This window comes from Tamandua tetradactyla, chromosome 1 (genome assembly GCF_023851605.1).
Source record: "Tamandua tetradactyla isolate mTamTet1 chromosome 1, mTamTet1.pri, whole genome shotgun sequence".
NCBI classification, from domain to species: domain Eukaryota; kingdom Metazoa; phylum Chordata; class Mammalia; order Pilosa; family Myrmecophagidae; genus Tamandua; species Tamandua tetradactyla.
This window is the reverse complement of record NC_135327.1, coordinates 153,358,585-153,378,278: the sequence shown is the minus strand read 5'-3', so window position 1 is coordinate 153,378,278 and position 19,694 is coordinate 153,358,585. Positions and strand designations below refer to the sequence as shown.

At 37.1% G+C, this 19,694-nt stretch overlaps 1 long non-coding RNA gene across 4 annotated transcripts in view; it reads right to left on the bottom strand.

Moving 5' to 3' along the window:
* LOC143644274 (uncharacterized) overlaps window positions 1-19,694 on the bottom strand; it is a 262,187-nt gene that overhangs the window by 89,400 nt on the left and 153,093 nt on the right. For all 4 annotated transcript variants that reach the window (XR_013156641.1, XR_013156591.1, XR_013156595.1 and 1 more), the window contains exon 4: window positions 13,813-13,913. This is a non-coding gene — a long non-coding RNA (uncharacterized LOC143644274). The remainder of the gene's footprint in view (window positions 1-13,812; window positions 13,914-19,694) is intronic.

The window sequence follows — 19,694 nt, the reverse complement described above, 5'->3', positions numbered from 1 at the left end:
CACAGGTTTACTCTGCTCTTTTTGGAACTAGGACCAGGGATCTGTACTGGGAGAGCCAGTCAGCTTCATACAGAGCCAGGGAGGGGTGGGGGTGGAGCCAGCCATAGTCCACAAGATCCTTCTGCTTTTAAGTAGCATTTTTTTGTGATTGGCCCTTACCCTGGGATTGCAGTCCTTTAATTGTTTCATAGAGCTTTAAGCAAAATGTATCTGCCAGTTCCTGCTGGTTGTTCAAAGTTTTTGTGGGAGATAGAGTCCTGAAGCATCTTATTCCACCATCTTTATCCATCTAACACAATTTTATGCAATCTTTTTCCTCCTACATTTCTAACCCTCATAATAATATCTGACATTTAAATGATTTATTGTTTCAAAAGCTTTTGATATATTAACTCATTTTATTCCTGTATCAACTCTTTGAGGTAGGGACTATTAGTGTCCACTTTCACAGATGGGTAATTAGAAGCACAGATAGTTAAGTGATTACCTGAGGTCACTTGGCTAACAAATAGCAAAAGCATAATTTGAATTTATGCAGTATCTTCAGAGACAGTGTTCTCAAACTCTATAGCTATATTGTCTATATTTATATAGCTAAAATAATGGAGTTATTTTACATCACCATAAATATTTCAATGTTTCTATTGACAATAATAATAATAATAATTCTTTTTATTAGTTATAATTGTCACTATTGACAAGTACTTATTGACATAATCTAGTTTAATCCTGACAACAATCTAATGATTTAGGAATTATTCTAATTCTTTTATAGAATGAAAACTGAGACCTAGAGTAGTTAAATATCCTACCTGAAATCCACAGTTAATAAGAAAAAAGAGCAGTCTTTATAATTAGTTCTGTTTGATTCCAAAATATGGCATGGACCTCCTGAGTATTTCTTGGCTGATGACTTCACCTAGAGTGATTGTGGGGGTAAAAACTGAGTAGATCACTTTTGGGGTTAACCTTTTTAAACTAGATTCCTTGCAATTGAAAAGCCAATAAAATTAACAAAGTAAAGAGCACTGACAAGAATCAGGATTTTGCAGACCACAGGATCTGTAGCCTTGGTTGTCTTTGGTGAGAGCCACTGGAGTCCAGGCTCTGGGGCTTGGCTGCATTTAAAAACCTGTCTGTCAAACAAGATCCATTTCTAACAAGATAAAGAGAAGGCTATGAGGTAGAACTCTTGAAGTCAGGCTTACAATGAATAGTCTCAAATTTCCCAGTCAGTAACTATGGTTTCTAGGGCAAGGAAGTGAGACTCATCATGATGGAGAATTTCTACTATTGCCTATCTTTCCTACCAAATGATATATTAAGGACAAAAGATTCTGTATTTTTAATGTTTAATTTTGCAGCTTTAGGATCTGGCATAGTGCCCAACACAGAGAAGGGAGTTAATGAATGTTTGCTTCACAAATAAATGGCAATTTCCATGATAAAAAGATCCTGTGGTTGCAGAATCCCCAGTTTTGAAGATCTTAAATTTCCAGACATTCATACAACAGAGTTAAATGATTTTCAAGGTCACGCAGCTTCTTAATGATAAATGTGGCTCTAGAATCCTGGCCCACTGACTTGTAATGCCGAGTGTTTAGTGATATTTTTAATGTCAAGTGCATATGTTATAAGCATGTGTTTTATGAGTCTGTTAACTCAGACTAAAGAATTATCAGGTAACATCTGTCTTTAAGAAGTTTGTAATATATTTTCCTTTTAAGGCTAATGTTGGAATTACTCATACCCCAAAGTAAGTATACAGTCGATCACTTGGATCTCAGTTTTCTTATGTGTAAAATGAAGGGGTTAGCCCTGATATTTGCTTGCTAAGCAATCTTAGAGCTCTGGATTTCTATAATCGCACTCTCATTTTGACAAAGGAGCTTAAAACACATTATACAACCACTATTAAAATAAACTGAGTTATATTAGTTTTGTGTGTGTGTGTGTGTTTTGCTGGCAAAACTCTTATGCTATGACATAATTGATTATCTATATTGATTTATTCAACTCTTCGATGGAAAAGTTTCCATTCTCTGCTAATATATCTGTGCATGCCTTATTGGTAGACCTGAGCATTTTCAGAGGGTTTTTTAATTGATTAATATCCAGTGAACAAATTTATTTCAAACTATATTTGAAGTGTCCTTTGACTAATAGTCTTTGATGCTAAGCATTGCTAAGCATTAGCTTTAATTCTAAAGAGATCACATATTTCTTTTCTATAATTTAATCAGTAGTTCCTAATAGGCATGTAGCAGAGTATCTGAGGGAAAGAGGGGATAGTGCTTGACATTGTAATTGTCAAAGGGGGTTGTTATGGTTTGCTAAATGCTGCCAGAATGCAATATACCTGAAATGGGTTGGCTTTTATGAAGGAAATTTATTAAATTGCAAGTTTACAGTTCTAAGGCCTTAAAAATGTCCAAACTCAAGCATCACAGAGAAAGATATCTCTACTCGAGGAAGGCTGAGGGTCCATAATACCTCAGTCAGCTGGAAAGGCACATGGCTAGCATCTGATGGGTCCTTTGGCTTCTGGTTTCAAACAGCTTCTCTGGGAGCATTTTCTATCTGCATCTCCAAATGTCTGAGTCTCATGTTGGCTCTGTCAATTCTGAACTCTCTCCAAAATGTTTTCCCTTTTTAAGGACTCCAGTAAACTAACAGAACAACTTTAAATAGGCAGAGTCATGGCTCCATCTTATCAAAAGGTCACACTCACAATTGAGTGGTTATATCTCCATGGAAACAATCTAATCAAAGGGTTCCACCCTAAACAATACTGAATGAGGATTAAGAGAAGATGACTTTTCTGGGGTACACAACATTTTCAAGCCAGCACATCCTGTCCTCCAAACTCCCAAAGGCACATTCTTTCCATACAAAATACATGAATTCAATTACAATATCACGAAAGCTTTAAGCCATTCCAGTAACACTGCAAATGCAGTACAAAGTCAGAAGCAGTACAAAATCTCATCAAAGTTAGTTACAGGCTTGGTCTGTTCCAAGGCAAAAAATTTTGTGGCTCTGGACCTGTGAAACTCAGAACAAGTTATCTGCTGCCAATATACAAAGGAGGGACTGTAACAGGATACATGTTTCTATTGCCATAGAGAGAAATCAAAAGGAAAACAGGGGTCATCAGACCCAAACAGTTTGAAACCCTGCAGGGCAAACTCTATGGGATTTCAAAATCTGAGAATCATTTATCATCAGGGCTTTAGAAAGCAGCAGTCCAAGCTTTTCCAAGAGTCTACACAGCAGCTCTGGTCTCTCCCAATGCTGGGGTGAAGGTTACAACACTGGAGATCATTGTATGGACCATATTTTACTTGACTCCACGCTCTCCATACATTTGGCTGTACCTGGGACCTCTGCCATCTCCAAGGCACACACTCAAGCCCTCTAGAACAAAGGGGTTGCATCCAGGCTTCCCCCAATCCCTGGTTCTGCACTCTACCCTCTCTGAGGCTTGGGTTGGCAAAACTCTTTCTGAGCAATGAAGCAGAAGGCCTGCCCTCTCCACATGCATGGGTGGGTCTGCTCTCCTGGCCCAAGATTTTCTGACTCCAAATCTTAGCTTCCATGTTTCTGCCTTAGAAGTCATTTTTCATTCAATTTGCCCTTTTTCTGACCCTTTTAATGCAGACTTGCTGTGATTCCATTTATACAGATCTCACAAAAAATTTGTTGATTTTCCATGTAGCACACAGGGATCAAATTCATCAGACAATAGGACTTTCCACATATTCTTTCTAGATAACTCCATCTCCAATTCTGGCTTTTTCTGAAATGGGTCTGGTTCCGTGTTTGGCTAAATCCCCATGTGGGGCACTAACCTCTGGGGTCTTATTTCCTGGGGGCCCAGAATTTTTCCAGCTCATCAATTTCTCTTTTCTTTGTACCTAAGAGTTCAGTTCTCAACTTATCTCTTTCCTGTCCCATTTTCCTATTACCTGCAAGGAAGAGGATGGCTGCATTTTCCACATTTAGTTGGGAAATTTCTTCTGTTAAAAATCCAAGTTCATCCCTCTCAAATTCTGCCTTCCAACTAATACCAGGACACAATTTTGTCAAATTATCTACTGTTTTAAAACAAGGGTCACCTTCCTTCCAGTTTGCAATAATACATTCATCATTTCTGTCTAGGGCCTCATTGGGAGCACCTTTAGTGTCCATATTTCTACCAACATCCTCTTCAAATCTAGGCCTTCTCTATCAAACTCCTCACAACTGTTCCAGAATCTTCCCCTTATCCATTTAAAAAGTCATCCTAACATGTTTGGTATTTGCAAACTGCGGCACCCCACTCCTGGTTCCACAATCTGTTTGGTTTGCTAAATGCTGCCAGAATGCAATATACCAGAAATACGTTGGCATTTATAAAGGGAATTTATTAAATTGCAAGTTTTCAGTTCTATGTCTGTAAAACTGTCCCAACTAAGGCATGCATTTTAATCAGGTTCACATACCAGAATCATTTGTGGAGTGGCTTCAATCTAGAAATCCTTACTTAGGAGACCTGATAGTGAGCGTGGGCCTGTGTATTTTGAGTATTACCCCATTGATTTTAAAAGAATTTTATTAAGGAAAATTTATAGAACAATTGTGCATAAAATATAGGATTCTTATTCACCACCCCACCAACAACAACTTGCATTGGCATGGCACACTTGTTACAATTGGTGATACCACTTATTTGTAATTGTACTATTTTATTAACAGTACTTATCTTTGTTACAATTGATGAAAGATTATAGAAATAGTGCTATTACCTATCATCCAGAGTTTATATGAGGTGGATTTTCCCCTATATACTACCCTATTATTAACAACTGGTATTAGTGCCATATATTTGTTACAATTCATGTAAAAACATTTTTATACTTGTACTATTAACTATAGTCCATTGTTTAAAATAGGATTCACTGTGTTATTCAGTCCTATTCTGTTTCTTTTTTTTATTCAAATAATATATATGACTTAAAATTTCCCCTTTTAACCACATTCACCTATATAATTCAGTACTGTTAACTACACTCACAATAATGTGCTACCATCAGCATTACTTATTTCCAAATCTTTGCAATCAATCTAAATAGAAATTCTACAAATTAAGCATCCACTCCCATTCTCTAATCACAATCTATCCCCTGGTAACCCATATGCTAGATTCGAATTCTATGAGTTGGCTTATTACAATTAGTTCATATCAGTGAGATCATACAATATTTGTCTTTTTGTTTGGCTTATGTCACTCAATATAATGTCCTCCAGGTTCATCCATATTGTCACATGCACCAGGAGTTCATTTTTATGTCTGAATAATATTCCATTGTACGTATACTCCATATTTTGTTTATCCATTCATTGATTGATGGACACTTGGGTTGGTTCCATCTTTTGGCAAGTGTGAATAATGCTACTGTGAATATCAGTATGAAAATGTCTGTTCAACTCCCTGCTTTCAATTCTTCTAGAATGGACCTAGTAGCAGGATTCCTGAGTCATTCTATACTTAGCTTCCTGAAGAACTGCCAAACTGTCTTCTGCAGTGGCTTTGCCATTTTACATTCCCACCAATGAAAATACTGTTCATTGAATGAGTGTTTCTATTTCTCCACACCCTTTCCAACACTTCAAGATTCTGTTGTTTTTTTTTAATAGTAGTGATTCTAATGGGTGTGAAATGATGACACCTCATTGTGATTTTTATTTGCATTTCCCCAATAGCTAGTGATATCGAACATCTTGTCACGTGCTTTTATAGCCATTTGTATATTCTCTCTGGAAGAGTTTTTATTCAAGCCTTCTGCCAGTTTTTAAATTGTTGGTCTTTTTGTTTTTGAATTGTAGGACTTCTTTATATAGAAACATTTTATAATGTCCAGAATATATAAATATTCTTATTGGATATGTGGTATCCAAATGTTTTCTTCCATTAAATAGTTTTCTTTTAATTCTTCTGATAAAATCTTTTGAAGCACAAATGTTTTTAACTTTGTTGAAGTCCCATTTATCTATTTTTTTCTTTCATTGTTTGTGCTTTGGGTGTAAACTCTAAGAAACCATTGCCAAAAACAAGATTCTGATGAAGCTTCCCTATATTTTCTTCTAGGAGTTTTGTAGTCCTTGTTCTTATATTTAGATCATTGATCAATTTGAGTTAATTTTTATATAAGGTGTGAGATAGGGGCCCTCTATTCTTTTGTAAATGAATATCCAAGTCTCCCAGCACCATTAGTTGAATTCTCATCTTAAAAAAAACATTCCATTTCTGGCATATTGTATTCTGGCAGCTTAACAAACTAATACACCTTCCAAATAATGTGATAATTGACTTTTCCATTTCTGCAAAGTAGGCTCTGGGAATTTTGAATGAGATTGGATTGTAGATGTAAATCATTTCATTGATTTCATTGACATCACAATGATATTTAGTCTTCCAGTCCATGGACACATAGTGTTCTTCCATTTATTTATGTATTCTTTGATTTCTTTTAACAGTTTTTAGTAGTTTTCTATATATAAGTCCCTTTACACCTTGATTAAATTTATCCGTAGGTATTTGATTCTTTTAGTTGCTTTTTTAGATGGAATTATTTTCCTTGATTTTCTCTCAGCTTGCTCATTACTAATGTATAGAAACACTACTGATCTTTTCATGTTAATCTTGTACTCCACCGATCCCTGAATTTATCAACTCAGTAGCTTTGTGGTAGATTTTTCAGGACTTTCAATATGTAATATCATGACATCTGTAAATAGTGAAACTTTCATTTCTTGCTTTCCACCTTGGATGAGTTTTATTTCTTTTTCTTGCTTAGCTGCTCTGGGTAGAACTTCCAGGACAATGTTGAATGACAGTGGTGACAATGGGCATCCTTGTCTTGTTCCAGATCTTAGAGGGAAAGCTTTCAGTATTTCACCATTGAGTACAGTGTTTACTGTGGGTTTCTCATATATTCCATTAATTATTTGAGAAAGTTTCCTTCTATTCTTATCTTTCAAATTGTTTTTATCATGAAAGGATGCTGGACTTTGTCAAATGCTTTTTCTGCATCAATGGATATGATCATATATTTTTTTCACTTCATTTTGTTAATGTGTTGTTTATATAAATTCATTTTCTTATGCAAGATCACCTTTGTGCAGTTGGGATAAAATCCACTTGATCATGGTATATACTTCTTTTAATGTGCTGTTGGATTTAATTTGAAAGTATTTTATTGAGTATTTTTCCATCTATATTCATAAGAGAATTTGGTCTATAATTTTCTTTTCTTGTAGTATCTTTAGCAAGCTTTGGTATTAGGGTGATATTCGCCTTGTAGGATGAGTTAGATAGTGTTCCATCCCATTCAATCTTTTGGAAGAGTTTGAGCAGGATTGGTATTCATTTTTCTTCTAATCATTGTTAGAATTCCCTGTGAAGCTATTTGGTTTTGGGATTTTCTTTTTTGGGAGGTTTTGATGACTGAATCAGCATCAATCTTGGTCTGTTGAGGTCTTCTATTTATTCTCTAGTCAGTGTAGGTTGTTCATGTGTTTCTAGGAATTTGTCCATTTCAACTAGATTATTTTTCTTGTTGGCATACAGTTATTCATAGTATCTTCTTATGATCCTTTTTGTTTCTGTGGGGTTGGTAGTAATGTCCCCTCTCTCATTTCTGATTTTATTTATTTTCAGCTTCTCTCATTTTTTCTTTGTCAGTCTAGCTAAGGGCATGTCAAATTTGCTGATCTTCTCAAAGAACCAACTTATGGTTTATTTAATTCTCACAGTTGTTTCTTAATTCTTAATGTCATTTATTTCTGCTCTAATCTTTGTTATTTCTTCCCCTCTCTTACTTTAGGATTAGTTTGCTATTCTTTCTCTATTTTCATCTGGGTGTGCAATTAGGTCTTTGATTTTAGTTCTTTCTTCTTTCTTCATAGTAGGCATTTATTGCCATAAATTCCATCTAAGCATTGCCTTCATTGCATTCCTAAATTTTACTGTGCTGTTCTCATTTTTCTTCATCTTCAGATATTTCCTGATTTCCCTTATAATTTCTTCCTTGACTCTCTGATGGTTTAAGAGTGTGTTATTTAATTTCTATAACTTTGTTAATTTTCCAGTTTTCTGCTTGTTATTGATTTCCAGCTTCATTCCATTGTGGTCAGAGAAGACATTTTGTATGATTTCAGTCTTCTTAAATTTATCAAGACTTGTTTTCTGACCTAACATATGGTCTATCCTAGAGGATGATCCATGTGCACTTGAGAAGTTTTGGCTGCTTTGTTTTGCAATGTTCCATATGTCTATTAGGTAGTTCATTTATCATATTACTTATGCTCTCTGTTTCTTTTTTTATGTTGTATCTATTGATGACAGTGGTATAGTGAAGTCTCCAACTATTGTAGAAGCATCTATTTATTCCTTCAGTTATCCCAGTGTTTGCCTCATGTATTCTGAGGCTCCATGGTTAGGTTCATAAATATTTATGATTGTTATTTCTTCTTGGTGAATTGCCCCTTTTATTAATATATAATGTTCTTCTTTTGTCTCTTTTAACAGCTTCTGACATAAAGTCTATTTTGTCTAATATTATTATAGCTACTCCAGTTATTTTTTGTTACTATTTGCATAGAACATCTTTTTCCAACCTTTCACTTTCATTTTGTATGTTAGGTCTAAGGTGAATCTCTTGCTAACACGATACAGTTGGACCATGCTTCTTAAATTTATTCTGCCCATCTGTATCTTTTGATTGAGGAGTTTAATCCACTCATATTCAGGGTTCTTACTGTAAAGATAGGGCTTACAACAATCATTTTGTCCTTTGGTTTTATAGGTCAATATCTTTTTTTCCATGTTTTCCTTTATTGCAACTTCTTTTTGTGTATAGTTGATCTTTTGTGACATATCTGACTGATCCCTTTTCCACGTCTGTTTCTGCATTTATTTAAAACATTTTCTTTGTGGTTTTCCTGGGGTCTATTTTACACTAACATAAGTTTATATCTATAACTTACTAACTTGAAAAGATACCAATAGCTTCAATAGCATACATTTTCTCTGCTTCCATATCTTTCTGTTTTTCCCTCTTTTTGTTGTATTTGTCCCACTTTACCACTTTATATTTTGTATGTCCACTATCAGGAAATGTGCCTTTTTCTTATTCAATTGGATTCTGAACCTTATACAAATTATAAAGTAGAGTTGTATATTAAGGATACAGTACTATTGGGTTTTGCATTTACCCTTTTACTTACCCTTGCCAATGATCTTCATTTATTCACACTACTCCAGGCCATTCTCTCCTGTATATTCCTTTCAACTTTAAGAACTTCAGTAATTCCTGTGGGCAGGTCTTATGTTGGCAAACTCTCAGTTTCCATTTATCCCTGAATATTTTAAATTCACTCTTGTTTTGAAGGAGTTTTGCCAGATAAAGGATTTTGGCTGGCAGTTTTTCTCTTTTAGTACCTTAAATATCTCATACCACTGCCTCCTTCTTCTAGGTTTCTGATAGAAATCAATACTTGGTCTTATTGAAGATCCTTTGTAGGTAACAAATTGATTTCTTTTGCTACTTTCAGGATACATTTTTATCTTTGGCATTTGACTTTCTGATTAGTATGTGTCTCTGAGTAGGTCTATTAGTATTCTGTCTGGAGTGCACTGAGCTTCTTGAACATGTATATTTATGTCTATGATAAGATTTGGAAATTTTTTTTACCATTATTTCCTCCAATATTCTTTCAGCCACTTTTCCCTTCTTTTCTCATTCTAGGATATTCATGACATGTATGGAGGAAATAATGGTAAAATTATTCTTCATGCATTCTTCATGCTGTTGCTGAAATCCCTGGGACAGTGATCAAGTTTATCTATTGTTTTCCCTATTTGTTCTTTTGACTGTCTGATTTTCATTGCCCTGTCTTCTAATTCACTGATTCTTTCTTCTGCCTATTCAAATCTTTTTTTGTATGCCTCTAGTGTATTTTTAATATCTAATATTGTGCTTTTCTTCCCCATAACTTCTGTTATATTTCTTTTATACTTTCAAATTATTCTTAATTTTCTTCCTGGTATCCTTTTTCTTTTTATGCATATTATCCTTCATCTACTTAAATTGATTTAGGGGATTTGTGTGAACTTCTTTGATTAGTTGTTCCAAATTCTGTCTCCTCTATAGTTTTAATTTCTTTTCAATGGCTGAGCCATATTTTCCCGTTTCTTAGTATGGCTTGTAACCTTTTGCTAATGTTTGAACATCTTATTATCTTGATGAATTAAATCTGAAGGTCAGTTTCTTCCTCTTATTTGGGGTCATATTGTTGACTGACTTTGTGTTAAGGCTCTTCTCTGATGCTTGGTCTAACTTAATTTGGGCTTTTAGAATAGTGTGAGTTTACCTGATCAGATTTTCTCAGCTGTTCTTTATCTGCTTCATACTCTAGATATGTGGTACAATTTTTAAGATTGTACTTTTTGTGGAATTGTTTCATCTCTAGGAGAAAGCTTCCTTTCCTTTGTTCCTTCCCCAGGAATCTTGATTTGTTCTGTCTTTTTTTGTGTGTGCATATAATTTTCTCCCTAGCTCCTATGATTTGTTTGAATTTTCTCCCTCAGTGTCCCATTTTTCTTACACTTTTCAGTTCTAGGACTCTACTGTTTTACAGCAGTTCCACTTACCAGACTCTCTTTTTCGTTTGTAAGGCTTTTCTGCCTCTGGTTTCTTCCTTATTAGGGCATCCAATCCCTGGGGAGCCAGATGGAGTCAATCCAGAAATGTGAGTCGCTCCAGAAAGTTCTGTTTTGTGTTTAGATGTCCATTTCGACAGTAAGTAAATTAAGAGTGCACACCAATTGGTTGCCACTGTCTATCACACACTCTTTCTTTTCCGTTTCTGTGGAGACCCATTTGTATGCAGCACTCCTCAGTGTCTTATATTCCTTCCTGAGTCTCTGTGGACTTGATTCCCTGTTCCTGGATATGTGTGCAGTTCTAACTCACTGCTGAGAGTGGCTTAATAATCAGTGTCCCTGGTGGGAAGTGGAAGAGATTCAGGTCACTGTCTCTGAGAAACTGCCAAGCTGTACTGGACAAAGTAAGGAGAAAGGAAGTATACTGGGGGGCCCAGGATGAAAGTTTCCTATGTGATATTTATCTCTTTCTCTGACTCAGCATTTGTGGAATCCTTCTCCAGCCTCTTCCATCCTCCTGAATTCTAAGCAAATGGAATTTGTCCTTTTATTTCCTGAGTCTCTGAAAGTTGTCTGTTTGTTTGTTTGTTTGCATCTGTAGGCACCGGGGAATCAAACCCAGGTCTCTGGCATGGCAGGTGAGAACTCTGCCTGATGAGACACTGTGGCCTGCGCTCTGAGAAAGTTTTTTAGGGGCTGTCTTAGGTTGTCATGTTGATGACATCACTCCCTCCCACTGATTTTGATATACATTCCTAGTTCTAGATTCTCTTTTGACGAAATGTTTCTTGAGTTTATATTGCAGACAAAGGTCTACAGTAAAAAAGTCACAAATGCAAACTTATAATTAACCTCAAAAAAGATTGTTTCTTTCTTAATCCTCTATTGATAAGCTCAATCTTTCTTATTACTCACTTCCACTGGCTCAGAACTCACAGGCCTTAGATATTTTAATTCTTCTGGTTGAAACTGTGATTATAAAAGACTAGGCAATAGAAAGTCAGTTAGCATCAAGAAGGGATATTTATATAGAAACATACACATGTATATTTTAAATTACAAATGCTCAAATGAAGTACCTAAATAATAAAGATTATAAATTCTAAACCCTTAATCTCTATTTTCTATTTGCTCCTGCAGATCCACTTTCCACCCTTCTGCACCTTGTTCTGTGCTCTAGAAGACTGACTTGAATAAAATATAATAGTTCTCATGCCCTCTGATTTCCAGACCTTCTTGAGCTAGTAAACTATGATATTCTTTGCCACCAAGTTCTGATAATTGTTCCCTTTCCTCATCCTTCCAGGGGTGGTGACACCTCAGAAGTGGTCAGTTTGTAGCAATGGTCCTTATGGCATTTTTCTGCATTTACACTTTGTAAATACATTTTGTAAGTAGATCCTTGTAAATAAACACTTCAGTAATTATCTTATTTTGGGCATGCCTTCTTTTTGCTATTTACTGGGACCCTGGCTGATACAGTTTCCTATCTAAAAGGTATCTTTTGATTAATATAAAAAGCATAATACATGGAAATTCATTCATCTTTAGTTTGTAAAAATAACCTCTAATTCTGCTAGAAGCAGTGTGATACCTAAGCATCTGAAGAAAAGAACTATAGGCAAAAGTAGTAATAAATTGAGGTTGTAGTGGATATGAGAAAATAGGATGTTGGCCTGGTTTATTATATGGAAAAATAAGGCAAAGCGAATTTTAACTGCTAACAAACACAGAGTTACAAGGCTGAGGCTGATAGCTCTTATTTATAGACCCCAGAGAGACTTGATCTGTAATACTGCTTTCATCTGTGGGTACCACATTAACAGAAAAATATAGGCAAGCTGGAAGTAGGTCATAGAGGATTAACACAATGATAAAGAGTGCTGGAGGACTGACATGTGAGAACAGATGAAAAAGATGAAATTGCTCTACTTTAAGTGATGACTAAGGGGGAACATGTCAATGTCTACAATCATATGAAGGTTAAAAATTTCAAAAGAAAGGTAGTGATTACTACAAATCAAGGACATATTGCTCTGTGTAAAGAGACAAACTAAAAAGAGAATTTAACTTAAATAACAGGACCATTTCTAATGTAGAGTTATTTTATGTTTTTTAAAGCTAAGTGTTATATACTATAGCCTTTGAAAAAGACAAAGTGCAACAGACTACAAATAGTATCAAATCATTTTATATGTGAATTCTGTATAGTATGCCTGTCTATCTATCATATCTATCTACCCACCTATCTATCTATTTATCATCCTTAGAAATTGGAATATCACAATCATATATAGGAATAAAGTGGATGGCTGCTGTAGTCTAGGTTTGTGGTAGGCATTTAGACAACTCATTTCATTTTTAGCATCGAATGTTAACAATTAAAGAAACTGATGATCAGAAAATTTGAACAACATTCTGAAGGTGGAGATCACCAGACTAGTAAATAAGAGAGTGAGGATATTAATCCAGGGATCTTTATTGCTAGGCTCTTAACCACTGAATAGTTAAATTAATTTAATATTACATCTATAATTTTGCATTATTCTATTATTTATATGATTGTATGGATTATTTTACTAGTTCTATGAAGTATTTTGTTACTAATTTGCTAGACTATTTAGGTATATTCTTCAGATTTCTTGGAATATGGCTACTCATGGTCATTAAGTTTGCAAAGAATAGATATTTTCAGAGTCATTTCCCATTCTTGAACTATTCAAGTCATCACCATCTGTTTTAGCTATGTGGATGAAGTAAGGCCTGCTTTCATATCCTTAGCCTCAAGATGCTATTCATTCATAATTTTGAAAATAATTTCTCAATCTATTACTTTATGCAATTCAAATTATCCAATAAGTTATAACATATTTATGAGTTCCCATTTGAAAGAAAGCTTGCTGTTCGGCTTTTTTCCCCTCTTTAATTATTTGTTTATAACACTTTATATTTTTTCAATTCAAGTTAATTTATTTCATTTCAAAGATATTTTGAAAAGAAAACTACAATCATGGCTAACATCTCAATGTATCAGTTAGGGTTCTCTGGAGAAACAGAATCAACAGGGAACACTTGCAAATATAAAATATATAAAAGTGTCTCACATGCTCACGGGAACGCAGAGTCCAAAACCCGCAGGGCAGGCTGTGAAGTCGACGATTCTGATTGGAGGGTCTGGATGAACTCCACAGGAGAGGCTTGCCAGCTGAAAGAGGAAGAGAGCCTGTCTCTTCTGAATCCTCCTTAAAAGGCTTCCAGTGATTAGATTGAGCATCACTCATTGCAGAAGACACTCCCCTTGGCTGATTACAAATGGAATCAGCTGTGGATGTAGCTGACGTGAAAATGATTTAATTCTATGAAATGTCCTCATTGGAACAGACAGGCCAGCACTTGCTTGACCAGACAAATAGGTACCACCATTTTGCCAAGTTGACGCATGAACCTGACCATGACAGTCTTCTGACTATTAAGTGAAATGAAGAAGAGCTTCCTTCCCCTCCAAAATCCTCAACCTCTTTGATTAGAGTTAACAACTATTAATGGTTACTTTTTTATTCTTCCATGAATTTTCTTTGCACATACCAATTTACCACTTTTCTCTCTTATTTTCTTCACTTAGCCATTTATATTGAGTATCTTCCTATGTCAGCACATATAGTACCATTATATTCTTGTAGATTAGAATAAAACATTCTACTGAATAGGCATAACATTTTTTATCCATTTATCTATTGATTAGAATTTAGATAATTTCCAGAATTTTTAAAATAAACAATTCTTTTAAAACATATTATTGCATTAACTTTGCATACATGTCCCATACCGATAAGGCAAGTTTCTGGCAAGGGCATTTCTGGACAAAGAATGTGTGCATTTAAAATTTTTATAGATTTGTACCAATTTACCACTCCCAAAGTTGGTGCTTCATACTCACACCAAAAATGCATGAAAGACTAAAAAATCTGAAGCATTAAAACTCATGTCATGTTTTACAATCTCATGTTATTGGAGACTTCTGGGAAGACGGCCAACTAGAGCTGCTTGAGATTAGCCCTGCTCCATGGAAAAGTTAGAAAAGGGACAGAAGGGTGACTGAGGCAGCAATTCAGGAGTGTGGCTGACCTGGGAGAGCCTTCTACACCATATGTGGCAGCCCTGGTTGCAGAGGCCGAGGAACTGAGAGGCAGAAAGCTGGAGCCTGGTGTGGAGGTGTGGAGTGGCGGAGCCCACGGGAGTGCATGGACGGGTACACAGAACTAGGAAATAAGCCAGGCCACATTCCTTGGGTGCACTACCCTCACCAGTGCAGCCCCGTGACTGGCGACTCACCCCACACCCCACGCACCTGAACCCCTTCACCCACTCCCATTCCCCACCCTCCAGGTGCCCCCACCCCATCAACCCCCAGTGCATGTGACTGCCCCACACCACCACCCCAAGTGCAGCCCAACCCATCTTACCTCCACACCTCCCTAGCACTACCTCCCCCTCCCTGTTCCCTGCAGGCTGTTACAAGTGCATAAATGTTGTGGACTCTAACCTCCTTACCTAGGCTACCCTCCCCCAATCCTCTGCCCATAGTGTTGCACATTCTCACCTGTCCTCCCTGAGCTCAGTGTGCATCCCTTTACGGCACTCCCAGGCCCACGTATGTGCACGGCCCTCAATCACTTCCTTCAGCTCTGGGAACTGCAAGTTACAGCAGTCCTAGAAGTGCGCATGTGCATAGTCCTTAGCCTCACTTCCCAGCTTTGAGAAAGTACCGACCTGCACAGTGGGTCACATCTGCACCAAATCCATGAAGGCATAATGCTGACCTGATGCCACAGCTCTACATATGTGTGCAAAGGGCCACATACTTTAGACCAGTGCACACAAAGATTACATTCCTTAGACTGGTGCACCCACACACTACATCCTCCCTGGCCACTGGGTGCCCACATTCACAAGCACCAGTGTAACATCCCCAACCTGCGCCCATACCTGCCCAGAAACAAATCACCATACTGAGTGCTCTACCCTGTGCCCTTTTCCCTGCTGCACAACCATCCTGTAAACACAAGGCTTTAGATTACTGAAAGAAATCAATTCTCAAAGTAAATCAATCAAGATATCTAGATGCGGTGAAGACGATAGATCACTAAGCATAATTCAGTGCAGACAGATGTAGCCTTGCCTACTGACCAAATTAAAACACCTGAGGAGACACAGACATTGGAATAACTAATCAAAGATGTTCATACAATTCTACTTAATAAAATAAGCAGGATACAAATGACATAAAGGAGATCAGGAAGACAGTAGAAGACCACAAAGAGGAATTTGAAAGACTAAATAGAAAAAGTAGTGGAAATCATAGAGATTAAAGACTCTGTTGACCAAAAAAAAAAAAAAAAAAAAATACTACATGCACACAAAACCAGATTTGAGAGACAGAAGAAAGAATAAGTGATATAGAGGACAGGATAATTGACTTTGAAGACTCAAAACAGCAAATGGCAAAAAAGATGGAAAAATTTTAATGGGAACTCAGGGAAATGATAGACAAAACAAACCACAGAAATATAAGAACCATTAGTGTCCCAGAAGGAGAAGAGAGGAGTAAAGGGCTAGCAATAGTAGCTGAGGATATAATGGGGGTGTAGTAGCTGGATTCAGTTGTCAACTTGGCCAGGTGAACGTGCCTAGTTTGGTTGCTGCAGACATGAGCCAATGGTACGTGAACCTCATCTGTTGCTCATTACATCTGCAGTCAGCTAGGAGTGTGCCTGCTGCAATGAATGACATTTGACTTAACTGACTGGTGCTTAAATGAGAGAGTGCAACATAGCACAGCCCAAGCAGCTCAGTATACCTCATCTCAGCACTCGCAGCTCAGCCCAGACCTTTGGAGATACAGAAAGAAATCACCCTGGGGAAAGCTGTTGGAACCCAGAGGCCTGGAGAGAAGGCCAGCAGAGACCATCCTGTGCCTTCCCACATAAGAAAGAACCTCAGTGGAAAGTTAGCTGCCTTTCCTCTTAAGAACTAACAAAATAAATCCCCTTTTATTAAAATCCAATCCATCTCTGGTGTGTTGCATTCCAGCAGCTGGCAAACCAGAACAGATTTGGTACAGGAGAGTGGGGTGCTGCTGTGGTTTGCAAATATCAGATATGTTGGAATGTTTTTTTGGATGGCTAAGGGGAAGATTTTGTAGGAACTGTGAAGAGAATGATGGAGAAGTCCTGGAGTGCTTGAAGAGACTGTTGGTGTAAACTGAATCACTGCCAACCTTGACAAAGATGGACACAAAAGGAAGAGATTGGAGTTTGCAGAATGAGGACCATGGAAGTTCATGTCTGAAGCCAAGAAACCTCAACCAGAAGAGTGGACCCACCCATATACATGGAGAAGGTGAGTTTACCCTGAAGAGAGAGGATGAGTCTCCCATTTCATTGCAGTGGAAGAGCTGTGCAGCCTCAGGCCTTGGTAAAGGTAGATCATGCTCCTTGGGGGAACTGGGGAGAGCCTGGCTGCCACCACATGGAGGGGTTGAGCATGTGCCCCAGAAATGGCAGCGAGCTTAGGTATGGCCCTGATGCCTGGAGAGAGTGGAGCTGAGATAAAGGTGGTCTCCTCAATGTTTTCCGAGGTTGATTTGGAAAGAGGTGGGCCACCGCATAGGCCCTTGGAAAAGGTGGGGCTGCCACTTTCTAAAGCTGAAGGATAAATGACTTTCAGACTTTGAAATCCAATGGTGCTTGCCCTGCAGGTTTTCCTTCCAGTTTCTCCTTATGGATCTTGTGACTGTCCTTCCTTTGCATATTGGCACCAGACAACTTGTTTTGAGATTCACAGGTACACAGACAGAGGAAAATTTTTTGTACCTGTTTAAGGTGATGTGTGTAGTTGCCAAGTTGACAAGGGGTGGACATATGGTAGATTCAGTTGTCAACTTGGCCAGGTGAATGTGCCTAGTTTTGTGCTGCGGACGTGAGCCAATGGTACGTGAACTTCATCTGTTTCTCATTACATCTGCAGTCGGTTAGGAGGTGTGTCTGCTGCAATGAATGACATTTGACTTAATTGACTGGTGCTTAAATGAGCAAGTGCAACATAGCACAGCCCAAGCAGCTCAGCATACCTCATCTCAGCACTTGCATCTCAGCCCAAGCCTTTGGAGATGCAGAAAGAAATCACCCCAGGGAAAGTTGTTGGAACCCAGAGGCCTGGAGAAAAGGCAGAGACCATCCTATGCCTTTCCATGTAAGAAAGAACCTCAGTGGAAAGTTAATTGCCTTTCCTCTGAAGAACTAACAAAATAAATCCCTTTTTATTAAAATCCAATCTGTCTCTGGTGTGTTGCATTCCAGCAGCTAGCAAACCAGAACAGGGGAAAAACTTCCCAACCCTCATAAAGGACATAAATATACAAGTCCCAGCCAAATCCTTTAAATCCTTTAATCCTTTAAAATTGAGGGAGAAATTAAAAGCTTTCACAGACAAAGAAGTCCTGAAAGAATTTGTCAACAAAAGATCAGCTCTACAAGAAATACTAAAAGGAGTTCTGCCAGCTGGAAAAAAAAGACAGGAGAGAGAGGTCTGGAGGAGGACACAGAATTGAAAAGTACCACTAAGGGTAATTTAAAGAATACAAAGAGAAAGAGGGAAAAGAATATGTAGATCTGACATATAAAAGAAAAAAGACAAGATGGTAGAAGCAAGAAACACCTTTTCAGTAATAACTTTGAATGTTAACAGATTAATCTTACCAGTTGAAAGATGCAGACTGGTAGAATGGATTAAGAAACATAATCCAGCTATATGCTGCTTGCAAGAGACTCATTTTAGACACAAGGATGCAAATAGATTGAAAGTGAAAGGATGGAAAAAGATCTTCCACGCAAGTTGTAACCAAAAGAAAGCAGGAGTAGCTATACTAATATAATGTAAAGACATCATAAGAGACAAAGAAGGACACAATATACTAATTAAAGGGTCAATTCACCAAGAAGATCATAATGTTTGATCTTCACCAACAACAATCATAAATGTTTATGCTCCCAATCAAGGAGCTCCAAAGTACATAAGACAGACATTGGCAAAACTAAAGGGAGTAATAGATGTTTCAACAATAATAGTAGGAGACTTCAATACACCATTGTCCTCTACAGATAGAAAAGCCAGACAGAAGATCAACAAGGAAATAGAGAAGTTAAGTAACTTGATTAAGTGAATTAGACCTAACAGACATATATAGGTCATTGCACCCCAAAGCACAAGGATATACATTCTTCTCTAGTGCTCATGGAACATTCTCCAGGATAGATCATATGCTGGGGCACAAAACAGGTCTTTATAAATTTAAAAACACTGAAATTATTCAAAGCACTTTCTCTGATCACAATGGGATGAAGCTGGATCTCAATAACTACCAAAGAATGAGAACATTCACAAATATATGGAGATTAAATAACACACTCTTAAACAACCAGTGGTCAAAGAAGAAATTGCTAGAGGAATCAGCAGCTATCTGGAGCTGAATGACAATGAGAATACAACTTATCAGAACTTATGGGATGCAGCAAAGGCTTTGCTGAGGGGGAAATTTATTGCCTTAAATGCCTATATTGAAAAACAAGAAAGAGCAAAAATTGAGGACTTAACAGCAAACCTGGAGGAACTTGAGAAAGAACAGCAAACTAACTCCAAAGCAAATAGGAGAAGAGAAATAACAAAGATTAAAACCGAGATAAATGAATGGGAGTACAAAAGAACAATAGAAAGAATCAATAAAACCAAAAGCTGATTCTTTGAGAAAATCAATAAAATTGATGAGCCACTAGCAAGACTGACAAAGAAAAAAAGAGAGAGGATGTAGCTAAACAAAATCAGAAATGAGAAGGGGTGTGTTACCACAGACTGTAAAGAAATAAATCATAAGAGGATATTATGAACAGCTATATGCCAACAAACTAAACAGCTTAGATGAAATGGTCAA